At 37.6% G+C, this 19,662-nt stretch overlaps 3 pseudogenes; 2 read left to right on the forward strand and 1 right to left on the reverse strand.

Annotated features, from left to right (window-relative positions):
• The first annotated feature begins 3,886 nt into the window (after positions 1-3,886).
• LOC119528706 lies at positions 3,887-4,966 on the forward strand (annotated as a pseudogene).
• A 1,097-nt stretch (positions 4,967-6,063) lies between these two features.
• On the forward strand, positions 6,064-6,538 carry LOC119528707 (annotated as a pseudogene).
• Positions 6,539-14,035: 7,497 nt separating this feature from the next.
• Positions 14,036-19,662, reverse strand: part of LOC119530344 — a 42,841-nt pseudogene continuing 37,214 nt past the window's right edge.

A 19,662-nucleotide genomic window follows, 5' to 3' on the forward strand; every position in this document is an offset into this window, starting at 1 on the left:
TTGAGTCACTGGAGCCATATAAATGAGCTGATGGACAGAGGGAACTCAGTGCAGCTGTGAGTGATGTTTTGAAGAGGAGCTACAGCCAAGAGGGACACTTTGAAGAAAGCCCAGGAGCTGCAGATGAGAGACATTTTGAAGATGGCTATTGAAAGCAGACTCTTGCTCCAGAGAAGCTGAGAGAGGACAAATACCCCAAATGCAACCAAGAGTTACATTTTTGAGGAACTGCAGCCTAGAGAGGATCATCCTGGGAGAAAGCCATTTTGAAACCAGAACTTTGGAGCAGATGCCAGCCATGTGCCTTTCCAGCTAACAGAGGTTTTCCAGACACGATTAGCCGTCCTCCAGTGAAGGTACCCGATTGCTGATGTGTTACCTTGGACACTTTATCCCCTTAAGACTGTAACTGTGTAACCAAATAAACCCCCTTTTATAAAAGCCAATCCATCTGTGGTGTTTTGCATTCTGGCAGCATTAGCAAACTAAAACACAATCCATATTTAAATTTCCTAAATTGCATAAAAATGACTTTTCATAGATAGTTCTTTGAATCTTGCAAACAAGTTTCAACATGGTATTCAATTATTGAATTATTTGTTTTCTTTCAATGTATGGCAGTCTCCACCCTCCCCCCCCTTTTTTTTCTTTTCTTCACTTGTCAGTGATTGACCAGAGACACTAGGTCATTTGTCTTGAGAAATGTCTAGTATTCTAATTGTTTCTGTATGGTATTGTTTAACTTGCACTCTATCCCCTGTGTTTCTTAAAATAGAAATTGCTTTGAAAGGATTAATTAGATTCATAGACACCTTTTTGGGCAAGACTGTTTGGGGTGTATACTCCAGACCTAGAAATGCATAATATGTGGTTGTCCAATTTTTAGTAAAACTCAAGATTGATCACTGGTTTTGGTGGTGGCAACTTGACCTTTCCATTATTAAAGTTTCCCATCAATTTTTCTCCTAGTGGTTTTCACATCAAATGATTATTTCTTGGACCAATTATTTGGAGCAGCAAAATTATGATTTTCTCATTCTATCTTTTCTTTTATATTAGTATCTGGTGGTTTTCTCCAAATAACTTTCATTTATCAACTGGGGCTATTTTAAATATATTACACAGGACTGATAGGATAACAGCTTATTTCTTTCTCTCTAATTGCAGTTTTTCAAAGTAATGGGTCAGTGCCTTATCCTTCTGTAATAGTTTCTGATAAGTTCTTGTTAATTTTTGTTTTTGTATTTCTCTTTCTTTCTTTTTGAATATTATATGACACATATTTTAATAAAATCAGTGTTTTAAAATCAACTGTGGTCATTATTTTTATGCTTAAATTATTCCATTTTTGGCCAGTGGGTTTTATTCCTTTTTGACATGCATACATTACAGTTTGATAGCTTCCTTGTCTTTTATCACAACAGGATATCCAAAGCAATTTTATACATTTCCTGACCCAGGCCTGAATGCAGCCATTTCTCTAATGAGCCCTGGTTTCTTTCAATGATGAATGATATATAGCAATCTGGCACTAGGGGTGGCCATTGCTTCTAGATCTTTTCTAAATAGAGCTAGGATACACACAAAAAATTTAACTTTTTATTGTAGAAAATTTCAAACATTTACAAGAATAGAGATAACAGCAAAATAATTCCCTCATGTACAATCATCCAGTTTCAACAGATATTAATACTTTGCTCACCTTATTTCATCTAGTTCCCACACTTTCTATTAAAATCTCTTGTAGATCTATGATAGAAAAATGGTCAAGGGACAGGAACTAAAAATTTCATTAATGAGGAACTAAAAATGGTCAATAAACTTGAAAAGATGTTTGAATTTCACAGTAATTCATTTTCATCTTAAAAAAGTAATGGGGTTTGTTTTAGTTAGGGTTCTGTAGGAAAACAGAACCAACAAGAGATACCTGTAAATATAAGATTTTATAAAAGTGTCTCACACAATTGTGGGATGCACAGGTCTAAATCCCATAGGGCAGGATGCGCAAGTTCAAATTGCATAGGGCAGGTGGCGAACTGGCAACTCTGATGAAGGTGTTCGATGAACTAACTCCTCAGGAGACGCTGGCTAGCCAAAGAAGTGAAGTTTCTCTTTCTCCCTTAAAAGTCGCCAACTGATTGGATTAAATCCAGCTGATTATTGCAGAAGACACGCCCTTCATGTAATCAGTCACAGGTGTAGTCAATTGACTGATTATTTAATAAACCAGCCTTCTGGTTTATTAACCAGCCACAAATGTCCTTGCAGTAATGGTTAGGCAAGTGCTTGCTAGATCAGACACCTGGACCCAATCACCTGCCCAAGTTGACACATGAACCTAACCATCACAGAGTTGGAAAAATAATGATTGTTCCCATTGTTGAATAGGTTACAGTAAAATGGAAGTTTCTTACAGTGCTGGAGGGAATACAAATTAATGCAAGTTCTAGATAGCAATTTAGCAAATCACATAAATATCTTTAAAATATACTTCTTTCTATTTGGGGTGTGGCTAAGGTGCTGTGACGAAGAGACTCCAAAACGCAAGGACTTTAATAGGATAGAAGTTTCCTTCTTTCTCTCTGCTCCATGGAGCCATCCAGGGAACACAGGCTAGCAGGGAGGCTATGCCATATTATCCGATCTTATCATCATATGCACAGTTAAAGCTGGGTCATCACCATATCCAAGTTCCAGCTAGTAGGAAAGGGAAAAGAGCATGGAGGAGGCATATTCAATGTTGTAAGGCCCAGGCCTGGATGTGGCACACATCACTTCCACTCATCTACTGTTAGTGAGAATGTACCCACATGACTACACCTATCTGCAAAAGAGGCTGGGAAATGCAGACTACTTGGGCAGAACATGTGTTTAGGAAGAACAGTCTTTGATGGACACTTAGCAGTTCCTACCATACCTTTGAACCAGTAATTATCTTTCTAAGAATTTATTTTTTTAATGTTGGATATTCTCACAGATTCTTCGGCAATCATCTCAGCTTTGTGTATATTTGCAAATTTGGAATCAATACTAATATCAAAAATATTGGATTATTTAAATAGATTATCATGCAGTCACATGAAAGCATAATCTGTAGCCATTAAAATATTGCTTTAGTTAATATTTAATGACAAGGAAAAAGGTTCAACCCCTTAATAGAAATGTTTGGTTTACTCATCCAGCTCATGATTATTTTACATTTAAGTTACAGTCCCTATTTAAGGGGTGGATTTAGTTAACCATGTTAATATCAGATGATACTGTGGTAATCATAGCTCTTCAGAACAGGGATTATCTTAATCAAATTCTCCCTCAATAATTTGAAATAAGTGACATAGAAAGTGTAGTCATACTGTATTGGACATCAGAGTTGTAAAGTGGTGCAGTTTAACCTGAATGCTTATCTATATGTATCTGCATATAAACTCTACATTGTTTCTGAGGTTCTTTGATTATTTTCTGTTTCTTGCAGCCCAATGAACCCTAATTGAGAAAATCACATATTATTCCCAGTAAAAGGAAACAAATGGGTCATAAAAGGTATATGCAGGATGATCTCACTTTTAAAAAATACACAAATGCATAGAAAAAAGTTTATGCTATGATACAATGGCTATCTCTGGATGGCAGCAGTATAGTTGATTTTTATTTTCTTTGTTCTATTCATCTTTATTTTCTAAACTTGTTACAATGAACATGTTTTATTTTTAGAAAAAAGTGGTTATTTTTACTTTGACAGAAAACTCTAAAAATTAGCATTCTGTAACATTAAAATCTATTGGGGCCCCCCTTGAAACGGTCACGGTCACGCTGTGCTAGCGCTCCCGCCTGCAATCGGACCGCAGCTTTCACAGCCGCACCCTTCGCTTCCCGCAGACTCGCAACCATGGATCCCCGCAGAATGAGAGAGCTTCGGGCCTTCGTGAAAATGTGTAAGCAAGATCCGAGCGTTCTGCACATCGAGGAAATGCGTTTCCTGAGGGAGTGGGTGGAGAGCATGGGTAGTAAAAGACCACCTGCTACTCCTAAAGCAGAAGAAAATATCAAGGAGGAGAAAACAGATAGTAAGAAGTCAGAGGAAAACGTAAAGACAGAACAACCGTCAAGTGAGGAAAGTGATCTAGAAATTGACAATGAAGGTGTTGTTGAACTAGACACTGATGCGCCTCAAGAAATGGGAGATGAAGCTGTAGAGATAACTGAGGAGATGATAGATTAGGCAAATGATAAGAAAGTGGCTGCCCATTGATGCCCTAAATGATAGTGAGCTACAGAAAGCCATCAACTTGTTCACAGATGCCATTAAGTGGAATCCTTGCTTGGCTATTCTGTATGCCAAGAAGGCCAGTGTCTTCATCAAATTACAGAAGCCAAATGCTGCCATCCGAGACTGTGACAGAGCTATTGAAATAAATCCTGAGTCTGCTCAGCCTTACAAGTGGCAAGGGAAAGCACACAGACTTCTGGGCCACTGGGAAGAGGCAGCCCATGATCTTGCCCTTGCTTGTAAACTGAATTTTGATGAAGATGCTAGTGCAATGCTGAAAGAATTTCAACCAAGGGCCCAGAAAATTGCAGAACATTGGAGAAAGTATGAGCAAAAACATGACGAGTGAGAGATCAAAGAAAGAATAGAAAGAGTTAAGAAGGCTCAGGAAGAACATGAGAGAACCCAGAGGGAAGAAGAAGCCAGACCACAATCAGGAGCTCACTATGGCTCTTTTCCAGGTGACTTTCCTGGAGGATGCCTGGAGTGGGGGGAGGCATGCCTAGAATGACAGTAATGCCTGGACTCAATGAAATTCTTAGTGATCCAGAGGTTCTTGCAGCCATGCAGGATCCAGAAGCTATAGTGGCTTTCCAGGATGTGGCCCAGAACCCAACAAATATGTCAAAATATCAGAGCAACCCAAAGGTTATGAATCTCATCAGTAAATTGTCAGCCAAATTTGCAGGTCAAGCGTAATGCCCTTGTGATAAATAAAGCTTTTGTTGAAGGAAAAGCAAAAAAAAAAAAAAAAAAAAAAAAAAAAATCTATTGGCAAAGTAGTCTGCCCTATTTCTCGGGGATTGCTCCCATGACAAGCCCAAAGAGAATTTATTAGGACAAAGCAGCTGAAAACTACCACATGTGAAATAATGGGCTCCATATTTTGTGGATTTATTGAAAACCATATGTTCAATGATTTAAATTTTATCTAGCTCATTTTTGTAGACCTTCATGTGAGTTTAAGGGGTAAGGAAATTGGCAAGGAGGTATTGAAATCAGATATAGTGTAGCATTTGTATCTGGATTTGACCACCAGACAAAGGGGCACATTTTAATGGGATGAGATTTGAAATGAGAACTCTTCACACCTGAGTATGATATACACAAATCTGATGATGCATAATCTGTAGGACTCTGCAGAAAAGGTAATAATGTAGCCTGTAAATTGATATGTGTAATGGTTAATTCCATGTATCAACTTGGCTAGGTTATGAGATCCAGTTGTTTGGTCAAGCAAGCAACTGGCCTGATTATTACTATAAGGGTATTTTATAGATGGATTAGTGCCTATAGTCAGTTGATTGAATCTATAATCGACAAAGGAGATTGCTTTCAGCATTGAGGCAAGTCTCCTCATCCAATAAGTTGGTGGTCTTAAAGCCAGAACTGAGGATTTCAGAAGACAGAAAGAACCCCGGGCCTCTTTTTCAGCCAGCCAGATTCTCCTGGGGAATTCATTGTCACATTCATCAAGTTTTCAACTTGCGGCCTGCCCTAAAGATTTCATTCTTGTCAATGGTCATGTGAGCCAATTCCCATAATAAGTCTCTTAATATTAATATTAAGACTATTAGTATGAATGGTTCTGTTTAATTAACTTAATATGTTGATTTTGTTTCTCTGGAGAATCCTGACTAACACAGTTTGTTATCAGTGTGTTATTATTTTTGGCAAAGAAATAGCAAGAGAGCAACAAGAGCAAAAAAAATTAGAATTATAAGAATTGAGTAATAGAAAGACCACTTTAAAAACAGCTGTATTGTCACTCTGTGCCTCTTTTTACTCCTGAGTAGATGGCAGCACAGCCATCCAAGTTGGTGTTGTTTGTATGTCTGGGTAACATTTGTCAATCACCTGTTGCAGAAGCAGCTTTCAGAAAACTTGTAACTGATCAAAATATTTCAGAGAATTGGAGGATAGACTGTGCTGCAACATCCACTTATGAGATAGGAAACCCTCCTGATTATCAAGGGCAAAATTGCATGAAGAAGCATGATATTTCTATGAATCATGTGGCCTGGCAGGTTACCAAAGAAGACTGCCAAATTTGATTATATACTATGTATGGATGAAAGCCATCTGAGAGATTTGAATAGAAAAGACAGTGAAGTTAAAAATTGCAAAATGAAAATTGAACCACTTGAGAGCTATGATCCACAAAAACAACTTATTATCGAAGATCCCTGTTATGGGAATGACTCTGACTTTGAGACTGTGTACTAGCAGTGTGTTAGGTCCTGCAAAACATTTTTGGAGAAGTCACAGTAAAGATGCATCCACTCATTGCTGAAGGCCAGCAGTGATTAACATCTTTACAGTGATGTCCCTGGTTTTTCAATCAGTGTGTTTAAAGTGTAATGTTTCATAGCTCAGTGTCACAATTTTTTTTCAATTGACATTGTTCCTTTACTTAAAAAATAATTATAGATGGAAATCAATGTTGTGTCTGACAGAAAATTAATAAAAACCTTTGATTCAGACAGCTTATGGGGTACATTAAATGTTCTTAAACAAACCGGACCTCTTATCTTGCCCCGATTATAAAAGTAGTGGAACAAACAAAATAGTACAACTACAAAATAGAAAGAAAAAAATCATTTCTTTCCAATGTTTAACCTTAAAGTACTAATCCAGTAATGGCTAGCATTCTAATATGCTTAATTATGATCTTAATAAGCAACTAAAGCATCACCTTCAGGCCCAAGTTATTATCTGAGCCCATTGAGACTTTAAATAATCTACCTCTTTATTAAGTCGATATATATAACTTGATGGACAAATGTCCTCTATTCACCTTTACTACCTCTTTTTTGACTGCAGGGTCTTTTATTGAATTAGATACCCTTAGTCATTAGAGTTTACAATCTTGATTGGAAGTATTTTGATTCACATATACTCAGAGCATACACTTGTATGTTAGAAGGATAGGAAAGAGAATGATTTATGGAATAAATCTTGAGTATTTTTCTTAATTTTTGTTTACCTAGTTATTTCATGAGGCAGTCAGCTTTTCATTCCCATTTGGACCACCTTGCCTCTGAAAATTTAATTATATCCAGAAAGACACTGTATGCTGTTTCATCTTATGCTCACTTTGACAAATGTGTCTATTTTATATGCACATATAACCCAAATGTCAAATGTTACATATTGGCTTAGATGAGGAAAAAATAGTTTTAAAAGCTGGAAAAAGAGAATTCTATTATGTTGAAGTCCTTAAATAGCATGTTAACTGTTCTTTTATCAGTGTTTCATTTATAGTAGAATATAGGTAATTTCTCTGTACTTTGAGATAACTGTAATTTCAAATTCATTTGGATACATATCAGAAAAGGTTGTTTTCAAAATAAACTGAGAGTATAAAAGTATATTTGAGATATAAAAAATAGCTATAACACTTTGTAATTTCAGTAATAATTCTGCCTCTAATACAATATAAATCATGTATTAGACTTTCATCCTCCATAAATAATTCTTTAATAGAACAAATTTGGAATATATAAAAAAATGAGGTTCTATGAATTCATCACCAAAATTCTGTTTTCACTTAGGTCAGACTGAATTAAAATTCTACCAACTTATCCTATATTCTTTACAGGCTAAACTTAAAATAATTTATTTAGATACTTTGTACATTGGGAAAATTGATATTATTTATATTTTATGTAACACTTGGTATAATAATTAACCCAAGCTAATTGGCTTAATATTCTCTCCTGTGGTTTATTCATCAAAGTGTGTATTTATCACACTTTTTTTAAACTTTCTATTTTGAAGTAATTTCAAACTTGCAAGGAAAGTTGCAAAAAAGAACACAAAAGGCTCCCGTGATGGACAGAAGATGGTGGCGGAGACCACAGCTCTCTTGAGTCCACTGTTCCCACCGGCTCCCCTTGGCTAGTGGGAGTGGGTTGCTGACCCGGCTTGGGGTGCAGAGGGACTCCCAGAGGTGCAGTGAACCCACCCGGCCCTTTGGGGGCAAAGTAAGCTAGCAGCACCCGCCCATGGATACCAGATGCCCTATCCGTTGATGAGAGTGATGTATTGAAGTCTCCAATTATTATCGTAAAGATGTCTGTTTCTCCCATGCCACTGTTTGTATCATGTAATTTTGGGCACCCTGGATAAAAGGCAGAAAAAGACTGGATGCTTGGAGAGACACACTGAGAAGTTTGGAGAGAGCTTAGACAGAAAAAGCCCCCAGAGGAGCTGAGAGAGCTTGAAACCAGAACCCAGGGGAGAAGGACCAGCAGACATTGCCATGTGCCTTCCCATGTGACAGTGGTGTACTGGATGTCAGCAGCCTTTCTCCAGAGTCCAGGCATAAAGAAAGCATTTGCTCATTCACAAGCAGCTACATACCCCCATTTAATACTCTGGAGAGAAAACAGGGCACCAGAGAGACTATAATGAGTACTATGAGTAATAAAATTCCCAAATGTCTATCTTTTAATATGCTTCTAAGCTCAGGTCCCATGTTTAAATCCAGCTGAAATCAAAGTGATTTAAAAATGGTGCTGAGGCCACAGTATCCATGCCCTTACCAAAAGTAGTCCCAAAATACCTAGGTGCCTACCTTAGAGGCTATAAAAGAGTCACTCATTATGTTTTACCTCTCAGAAACTTAAATCCACCAGAGTGTTCCTATGCCAGACAAGTCTTAAAACCCAGAGGCAACAGCCTCTTTAAAAACAATAATTAGATGCAGCCCCCTTCCCCATGCTGTCAACAGCCCCCATTTTTTTTCAGTAAAGAACTTTTCTCATTAAAAAAAAAAAAAGAACACAAAACAATACATAAAACTGGTTTGTATATATTATGTCCCCCAGAAAAAGCTATATTCTTTGATGCAATCTTGCGGGGGCAGATGTATTAGTGTTGATTAGGTTGGAAACTTCTGATTGAGTGTTTCCATGGTGATGTGACCCACCCAACTGTGAGTGACACCTTTGATTAGGGTGTGACCTCTTGATTGAATGTTTCCATGGAAATGCAGCCCTGCCCATTCAGGGTGGGTGTTAATTGGATCACTGGAGTCCTATAAGGGAGTTCACAGACAGAAAGAGCTGCTGCAGCCAAGAGGGACACTTTGAAGAATGTACAGGAGCTGAGAGAGAAACTGGAACATGACCTGAGATCAGCAGATGCCAGCCATGTGCCTACCCAGTTAACAGAGGTTTTCCAGACCCCACTGGCCATCCTTCAGTGAAGGTACCCAATTGTTGATCCATTACCTTGGACACTTTATGGCCTTAAGACTATAACTGTGTAATAAATAAACCCCCTTTATAAAAGCCAATCCATTTCTAATGTTTTGCATAATGGGCAGCATTAACAAACTGGAATGATACCCCTTACTCAGATACCCAGAATTACCAACTTTTAACATTTTGCCACATTTGTTGTATCATTCTACCTACCTACCTACCTACCTACGTATATCTATCCTACCTATCTAGCTAGCTAGCTATCGTTTAGTTATCATCTAGTTACATCTACCTATCAACTATTATCTAAATATTTGAAAGTGCATTGCATGCATCATGCTCATTTAAAACTATTAAAAATTATTACTTCATGTATATTTCCTAAGAACAAAGATATTCACTTATGTAACCACAGTAAGTATAGTTATTAAGTTCAAGAAATTTAACATTGACATAAAGCACACACACAATCTATGTTCCATTTTTTTCAGTTGCTTTAATAATGTCTTTTTGGACATTATCTCGATTGTTAGTAGATCCAATCCAGGATCATGTATTATCATTCTCTCTTTAAAAAAAAAATATTGCTCTAACATGTAAATAACATAACATTTTCCATCTCAACCACTCCCAAACATACAATTCAGTGGTAATAATAACATTCACAAAGTTGTATTAAAATCGTCACCATCCATTACCAAAACTTTTCAAATGCCCCAAACAAAAACCTAGCACCCCTTATGCATTAACTCCTCATTAACTCCCTACCCCCACCTCCCACCCCTCGTAAACTGAACTTTACTGTCTCTGTGAATTTTCCTTTCCAGTTATTTCATGAAAGTGGAATCATACAATATCTGTCGTTTCATTTCTGACTTATTTCACTCAACATAATGTCTTAAAGGTTCAACTATCTTGTAGCATGTATCAGAACTTCATTGATTTTAAGTCTGAACAATATTCCGTTATATGTATGTACCACATTTTGTTTATCCACTCATCTGTTAATGGACATTTCAGTTGTTTCCACTTTTGGTTACTGTGAAAGATGATGCTATGAGCACTGGTGTACAAATATCTGTTCAGGTCCCTGCTTTCAGTTATTCTGGGTATACAACTGCACCATTTTTCATTCCCACTAGCAAGGTACAAGGGTTTTCATTTCTCCACATCCTCACCAGCACTTACTTTCCTTTTAAAACAAATGTTAGCCATTCTAGTGAGAATTAGGTGGTATCTCGTTGTGATTTTGTTTGATTTGCATGTCTCTAATTATTGCTGACAGGGCGGCGAAGGAATGAAACACGGACACAAAATATAAAGTTCTGGGAGCAGGGGACTCAGAGCCTTGAGGGCAAAAAGCACCTCTGCTTGCTCCACAGCATATTTATTAGCTTCACTTTCTCACAGAAAATAGGGGAGTTACTAACAGGCTAGAGAAAGCAAAATAGGGAAGTTAGCAAAACAGGGAAGTCAAGGACAGACCATCCAAGACTTGCATGCTTCTGGTATCAACAATGCGGGTGCTAGGGAAGTCAAGGACGCATTCCCAGCTCAGGCTATTTTCCCACATCTAATGACTAAAGATGGTCATCTTTTCATGTGTTTATTGGCCAATTGGATCTAATAGAAATGTCTATTCAAGTCCTTTGCTAAGTTTTCAGCTGAGTTGTTTACCTTTTTATTATTGAGTTGTAGGTGTTCTTTATATATTCTGGATATTAAACCCATATTAGATAAATAATTTCTAAATATTTTCTCTATTCTTTATTTTCTTTTCACTTTCCTGATAATGTCCTTTGATACACAAATGTTTTTAATTTTTATGAAGTCCACTTTATCTATTTTTTCTTTTGTTACTCATGGTTTTGGCATCACATCTGAGAATCCATTGTCTAATTCGAAGTCCTAAAGATATTTCTTTATGTTTTCTTCTGAGAGTTTTATAGTTTTATTTGCTGCTTTTAAATTGCAAAAACATGTTTTATATAACCTTAAATATGTCAACTTATATTAACTCTTGATTCCTTGAATTAAGAAAGTCCTTTAATGCAACTCTAATTCTTCGTAGAAGGTATATCTCTTCAGTTAAGTCTTAAACACTAAGTACATATTTTCTAGGTGTAAAAGAAGTGACTGAGAGTAGAGAATAACATGTCAGGGAAAGAGCCCCAAAATTATCACCACCAAGTTATTTTAATTGTGAGTACTACAGTTTGATATGAAATCTCCTACTATTAATGTAGGACCACCTATTTCTCCATTCAAATCTGTCAACTTTTTTTTTTTTTTGACAGTGTGATTGTGAAAATCCTGGGGCTCACACTCCCCTTATCCATTGTATGGATGGAACAGCAGAAAAATGGGGACAAAAACTAAAAGAAAAATAAGAGGAGATGGGGGAGATGATTTGGGTGTTCTTTTTTATTTTTATTTTTTATTCTTATTCTGATTCTTTCTGGTATAAGGAAAGTATTCAAAAATAGTGGGGTGATATATGCACAGCTATATGATGTTGCTGTGAACAGTTGATTGTAAACCAGATGATTGTATGGTATGTGAATATATCTCAATAAAACTGAATTTAAAAAAAAAGTCAAAAAAAAAAAAAAAGATAACTGGTCACAGAGGCCTTTTCCAAATAGATTGCTGAAATAGGGCTTCTTTCCCTTGAAAGTTAACACATGATGAGTCACTCTGGAATTGTGAGTAAAATCTTCTGGCAATTCACTACACACAATGCCATTCTTTTGAGAATTCTGCTTCTGGGAAGTAGATGAGAGACAATGACATGATGTTAGATGTGTCTTTCCTGCAGATATGTTGCACAGATAGCATGTTGTATTTTTAAAGACCAGTTTATTTGCCTGAATCCTGGCTTTGGAAAAATACAGTTCCATCTTTCCACAGTTCCTCTCCTTGATCCAACTTAGAAGATACATCTGATTTGCAGACCTGATGTCCCACTGAAAGCAGATGACTGATATTCTCCAGCACCACATCTCTGAACGGCTTTCTCTGGGATGCGTCCAGCAGGGCCCACTCTTCCTGGCTGAAGTCTCTAACTACATCTTTCAAGTTCACTAACTCCAGTGGTTGCATTTTCAAAAGCTCAGCTGACGACTCTCTTCCTCTGGGTTTTCACTTACAACTAGACAAGCACTAGATGAGCAAAGCTTTCCTAGTTTTCGCCGTCCTACAGAATGGGGTAGAGGGGGTGTCATTCATAGTCTTCCTCCAATAATAGATGTCATAATTAAAACTAAGTAACCAACAAACATTCTTCATTAATTTAGATATGAAACTTGGAGCCTCACTTGAATCTTTTTGCAGGGGGTCCCACTAGTGCCATCTGGGAGCAAGCAGATGCCAGCCACATGCTTTCCCAGCTAACAGAGGTTTTCTGGAAGCCAATGGCCTTTCTCCCATCACTCCATGTGGATGCGGCCCAAATACTCCCAGAGCCATGGGTGCCTCCTCCGTGGGTGCCTCTGCTGTGGATCTCTCCTCCAGGGGTCTCTTGGGCATGAAGTTCAAATCTGTCAACTTTTGCTTCATATATTTTGGGGCCCTATTATTAGGTACAGATATGTTTACTGTTGTTATATCTTGTAGTTAAATTGACCTCTTTATCAGTTTATAGTGTCCTTCTTTGTCTCTTGCAACAGTTTTAGACTTAGTCTACTTTATCTGGCATTAGTATAGTTACCCCAGCTCTCTTTTGTTTACTATTTCCATGAAATATTTTTTCCATCTTTTCACTTTCAAACTATTTGTATCTAAATTTAAGGTGAGTCTCTTGTAGACAACCTATAGTTGGTTCATGCTGATTTTTTTTTTTAATCTATTCTTCCAGTCTCTGCTTTTTGACTGGAGAGATTAATCCATTTATATTTAAAGTAATTACTGACAATGCAGGATTTTCTTCTGCTATTTTGCTGTTTGGTTGTTGTAAGTCTTACATCTTTTTTTTCCCTCAATTCTTTCATAACTGCCTACTTTTGTATTTATTTGATATTTTTTAGTGAACCATTTTGAGTCCTTTCTCTCTTCCTTCTGTGTATTTTTTTTCTGATCTTTTTTATGATTACCATGGGGATTAAATTTAACATCCTAAACCTACAACAATCACATTTGATTTAATACCAACTTAACTTCAATAGCGTGCACAAACTATGTTGTATATCCTTCCATCCCCCCACTTTTTTGTTGTTCTCATGACAAATTATATCTTTATACATCGTGTGCCCCAAGCCATGGATTTATCATGACTTTTTATGCATTTGCATTTTATATCCTGTAAAAAACAAAAAGTGTATTTACATATCAAACATACAACACATTAGTACTGGCACTTATACATGGAAAGATGAGCCACAACAGATGCTCCTAGCCAGACGCTAAAGTTTCTATTTGAACCGACCCATATTGTGGCCTTGGTGGGGGTAAGGAGATTCACGGTCAACTCCTTGTACAAGCACTTGGTGAAGCCAGGATAGAGGGTGTTCCCCCCACACGCCATCACATGGGAGGTCAGAATCGGGTGCATGGAGGTTTCTCAAGTCTTGACGGAATCCACGACGGCCTGGGAGATGCTGGGCCCTTGCTGAAACAGGTTGTGTCTGTTGCAGTCCCCCTTAAAGAGGTTCCTAAAGAGGTAGTCGGAGAGATCCTGGCCAGCAAACTCCAGCGTCTTGGCACTGGAGAGCAAGGAGCGGCCCAGATGGAAAGGCTAATAACCCGTGTGGTTATTCTACTGGAGATCTTTATATCTTTATGCCACTTCTATGTACTGTCTAGTGTGCTTTCCTTTCAATCTGTATGGCAGGTCTAGTGATGATGAACTCCCTCAGCTCTTATTTATCTGGGAATGTCTAAATCTCCCCCTCAGTTTTGAAAGAGAGTTTCACCAAATATGAAATTCTTGGTAGGCAATTATTTTCTTTCAGCATTTAAATATTTCATCCCACTGACTTTTTGCCTCCATGGTTTCTGATGAGAAGTCTGCATTTAATGTTATTGGGACATCCTTGTACAATGACATTTCACTTCTCTCTTGAAACTTTCAGGATTCCCTTTTTGTCCTTGGCGTTCAACAGTTTGATTATAGTGTGTTTTGGCATGAATCTCCTTGAATTTATCCTCTTAGGGATTTGTTATGATTCTTGAATATGTATTTCATATCTTCTATTAAATTTGGGAAGTTTTCTGCTCTTATTTCTTTGAATATTCCTTCTGCCCATTTCTCTCTTTCTTCTCCCTCTGGGACTCCCATAATGTTTATATTGGTACACTTGATGATATTTCGTAAGTCTTTTGGGCTCTGTTCAGTGAAAACTTTTCTTCATTCTTTCTTCTCCCTGCTTCTCAGTTGGAACCATCAGTTGTCTTATCTCTGAGCTCATTGAATTTTTTTCTTCTGCCTGCTCTAATCTGCTATCAAACCCCACTAGGGAATTTTTAACTTCAGTTATTGTGGTCTTCAACTCCAGTATTTCTGTTTGGTTCCTTTTTTATAATTTCTATCTCTTTATTGAGATTCTCATATTGTTCACATATTATTTTCCTGATGCCTTTTAGTTCTTTCTCCATGTTTCCCTTTATCTCTTTGAGCATATTTAAGATCATTTTTTTGAAGTCTTTTTCTGGTATGGCCAAGTCTGATCTTCTTCACTGATGGTTTCTGATCTTTTATCTTCTTCCTTTAGATGAGCCATCATTTTCTGTTTCTTTGTCTTGTAATCTTTTTGTTGCACAGTTTACAATTAATATTTTAATCTGTTAACTCTGAAATTGAGTCCCCGAGTTGTCTGTTCTTTATGTTTGACAGCAATTTCCTTTAATATCAAGAGCTAACAAAAAGAAACAAAGCAACACAAAGATCACCTTGCATAGTCTTTGAAAATTGGCTCTGTGTTGATTGATCTATTTCAGAAATTAGCCCTTTACCAAGAAGAATAGGCTGAGGGTAAAGCTTGGGTCAACTGCTCTTTTTTGAGCATGATTCTTGTCCTGGGACTGCATTCGTGTCCTTAGGAATGCCCCTGTTTACAGGTATCTGAATGCCCACCCTTTTCCTGGTAAAATAGACTTTCATTCCTTCCAGGGTGCTCTATTGTATGTTTTAAAACTAGTAATCCTTTGCCCCAGGATGCTTTGATTTTCTTGTTTCTTACACAGATTTAACTGTCCATAGCTGCTTCTGCATGCAGGGCAAATTCTGGGATGGTGAGCCAGAGACAAGTGTCCTGGTTCAGTCCTTCAGTCTGCCACCAGAAAAACTGTCTGTCACAGACATACATGCACCCCAGTATGTGCATAGTGGTTACTCTGTTCCCTGTAGAATGGGGATAGGGACTGATGCTGAGAGCTCAGGCTCTCTCTACACTGAGCTGGGGAGGGAATGGGGGTAGGAAGAGCTTTTCCTATTATTTTTACATTGTATTTTCTTGATTTAGCACTTGCCCAGTTACTGTGACCCTTACCTGTTTGTTCAAAGCTCTGAGGCAATGTCTCTGCCAGTTTTTACTAGTCGTTCAAACATTCTCTGGGGGAACAGAACCCTGAAATGTTTCATGTTTACATCTTGATCAACTGGAGCCCCACTATAGTTTGACATGACTTGCAACTTAGATTAAAATGAGTTTTATCATGTCTTTCACATTGTTGGAATTTGTATGTTGATTTAAGCCTAGTTTTCTCATCCTTACCAGAGTACTACCTTAGGATTGGGAGAGATTGGCCTTTCCCACCTCTGATACTAATTTTTGAACATCTTAAATTTTTTTGGGTAGTAGAACACATGACATTACAATATACTTTTTAGAATGCTGTGGAGTATTGATATACTTAATTCTAAAATATGAGCTAAAATATCTATCACCTGAAAATAAATATGAAAAGTAAAATTAGTCTAGAAGTGTATGTTTCCTCAGGTGCTTTCCCATTCATCCTCAGTTCTCAGACCTGACTCCCCAAACTGCCACCAACAATCTACCACGATCTTTTCCTGGGGTTTTGGATTCATGAGTTCAATAATCTAGTGATGCTTGTGGTAATCAGTAACCATCATTAAGTAACTAAATGTTATCTGCTTCTTGACCTAGAGCATTCTATATGGAGTTGTGCACAAGAGAAGCACCAAGTTTGTAAGTCAATGTGACATTTCAGAGCCTCTGTTCTTGTAAGTTTTAAATTGGAGCTCATATTTGATATTACTGCTGGCATGCCTACAAACAGTGCAGGACAGAGCTCTCTGATTGTATGTCACACCCAGCGGCTCTGGAGGACAATTGTCTTTCTCTTCAAGTTGCTCCCTCCGAGTCCCCACATGAATTTTGTAGCTTCCATTTAAAAATACACTTTCTCAAACTGTGCCATCTGTCAATTTATTGCCTCTCAGTAGCAACCTACCAGTCTTTGCCTGCTTTGTGTTACTGGATCTAGCCCCTACAAACCATCTTTCCATTGCCAACTGGTGCATCATAAGGCTTTGACTTCAAGTTTCCAGCAAAAGGAAGAGGCTTTTTTTGCTCATTGGATTTGCTGTTTCCTTTCACAAGATCTAGTGGCTTTCACCTCAGAAGCCCTTGCAAATCTGTCTCAGGCCTCCCATCACCTCCAGGGAGTTCTTGGCTACCATATGAGCCACTTCTTTGAACCACATCTGGCATGTACCTTCCAGCAAGTTTCTATGCTATTGGCAGACTGTGTTCCTGTGGCAACCACACCCTCTCCATCAAAGCAGGAATGTAACCTGGGTTTGGGGCACGGTTCTTCTACATTCTTAGGTCCTTCCTTGTTTGGTCTTCCTCAGTCTTAGAGGTAGTAGTAGCATCTCTCTGTATTTGTTATTCCTGTGTTCCTTGGAGTTCTCTTTTATCCCTTTTCCCCTAACATTCCTTTATGTTAAATTTTTCCTATTCAAATTACTGGTGTGATCCAGAATGCAAGTATACCTTCTGATTTGGTATAAATTTATCTCACTGTTTTCAAATGTGGTAAGAGACAGACACTTTACATAATTTTAATGGATTTGCAGTCACAAAATATTTGAGATAACTTTATGGCAGGAAATCATAAAGCAAGAAGATTATGTGATCAAATCAAATTATTGTGTAAATTGGGCAAAGACTACCATTATCCCACTTTAGCAGAATAATATGTCTTATAACTGGTGTTCTATAAGAGCAGAATTAGAAAATCACTAAAACAGATAAACAAAATAGACTTTAAGAGGTAGAAATATATATTTTATTAGGGAATAGATAATGTCTACTATCTTCTTCTCTGAAGTCCTCTTCCCTTACTATTTTCTTTTGTCAATTTCATTTTCCTTGTTTCTATCATGCAAGGTTAAAATATCATCATTATTAAATATCTACTATGGGAAGACTACTGGCTAGAGAATGGAAGGGGTACAAAGATAATATATCATTTCTTCCCTAAAGGGGTTTATAATGTAGTTACAGACAAATAGCTAAAGTGTAAGTAACTGATACTTTTAGAAATAATTCATCAATGTCATTTAATTCATTAGATTTATTATTTTAATATGCATGTTGAAAATATTATCCTTGCTGTGATGTAAAGTCATGTTCTTTTTATTTAATCTCCAAAAACATCACAAAGCATTTATTATATTTTAAGACAAAGTATGTGACAGCTGAAAAAATTTCAAGTTTATTAACTTTTTGAATTAAGTCAATGTTATCATTCAAATAAACTTTTGGCATACACAAACTTTTGTCTAATTAGTCATTATTTTAATTGCCTGTCATGGCCCAAGAGGGCTTTTGTAGCCAAAGGACTAAAGAAAGCACCGGACATGTTCTGAGACATGAGATTTTATTATGGGGCTTACCTACAGGGTTGAAAGTCTAGTCACATTGCCCTGAAATCAGGAGCTGCTCTGAATGGTGGCGTGTTCAGAGCACAGCATTGAAATAGACCATACTTTGGGGGGCTGAAAAAGCTGGTTATAAGGGCTCGACATTCCAATGGGTATGAGAGCATAAGGCGGGGAGTGAAGGGTCATGCAACCTAGGAGGTAGTGATTGCAATCAACAGGGAAGAGGGGAGGATTATAGATTATCTTGTAGATAACGGTATCTCAGGGAGTCTCAGGGAGGAGGTAGTTTTGGGTATAGATTACATTTAGCATCTAATATTATAAGGAGAATAAGTCAAACCTTAACTGACCTAGGTTGCACAAAGCTGCTGTATGCAATCTTCAAGGCCCTTGGTGAATGTCCTGTGCCCAGGGTTCCCACATGGCCCAATTAGTAATTATTTTAATGGGGTATCTACAACAATCATGGAACTTTAACACTAAAAATAGACAGTTCTTCTCTTATGGTCTGTGGTAAGAGAAATGTGATTTTTTCTCCGTACCCTCTCAGAAGGCAAACTTTACTAACCTCACAATCTAGTCATGCCAATGCCTCAGGGCAAGGCTGAAGACACCCCAACAGCAGGGAATCAGAAAGTCATGGTGTCCTCTTTTTGATTGCTGCCTCTACTGTCCTCACTGTACTGAGATCTGTGTTAAGGCAGTTTTCTTCTTTTTTTCCTTTTAACTGAAGTGTTCAGGTAAATATCCTAAAGTAGTATAAAACTGGACATCTGGAGGATTGACTTTAATCAAAATTGTTCCTATGTTCTAAGGAAGAGTGGCAAAGCCTTATTTTAAGTCTGATTCTTACCTTCATTCCCAATTTATTTCTCCTTAATCCTCTCAAGGTCTTCCTTTCTCAGTTCCCTCCTCAAATACGCCTCTTTCTTGTGTCTTGACTCCTCCCTGGGACACTATGGCTCTTCCCGTGTGAGTGAAGAAGCAGAAGGGAGTTTGGGCCCCAGAGCCTTTTGTGACTCCTAGCTCTCCAGTCACAGATTTCAGCTGGCAAGGGCTTTCCTAATCTGAAGGGGAGGGATGGAGTTCTGTCTTCCTGAATAGCAGCTGAATTGATGGGGGCTTCATTTTCACTTCAGGCTCTCCAACGGCAATGGCTAAGGCTGTTTGCTTCCTGAATTTGCTTAAGTGCAAATGCACTTAGCTTAGTTTTCTTCTAAAAACCAATATATTCTCAACATGAAGAATTTAGATTCTTCCTATTAATATGAATCCAATACTAAGCTTTGGGAAATAATATGTGCTATTATTATTGTAGTAAGGGAACAAGCCCC

Source organism: Choloepus didactylus, chromosome 3 (assembly GCF_015220235.1).
Source record: "Choloepus didactylus isolate mChoDid1 chromosome 3, mChoDid1.pri, whole genome shotgun sequence".
Classification (NCBI taxonomy): domain Eukaryota; kingdom Metazoa; phylum Chordata; class Mammalia; order Pilosa; family Megalonychidae; genus Choloepus; species Choloepus didactylus.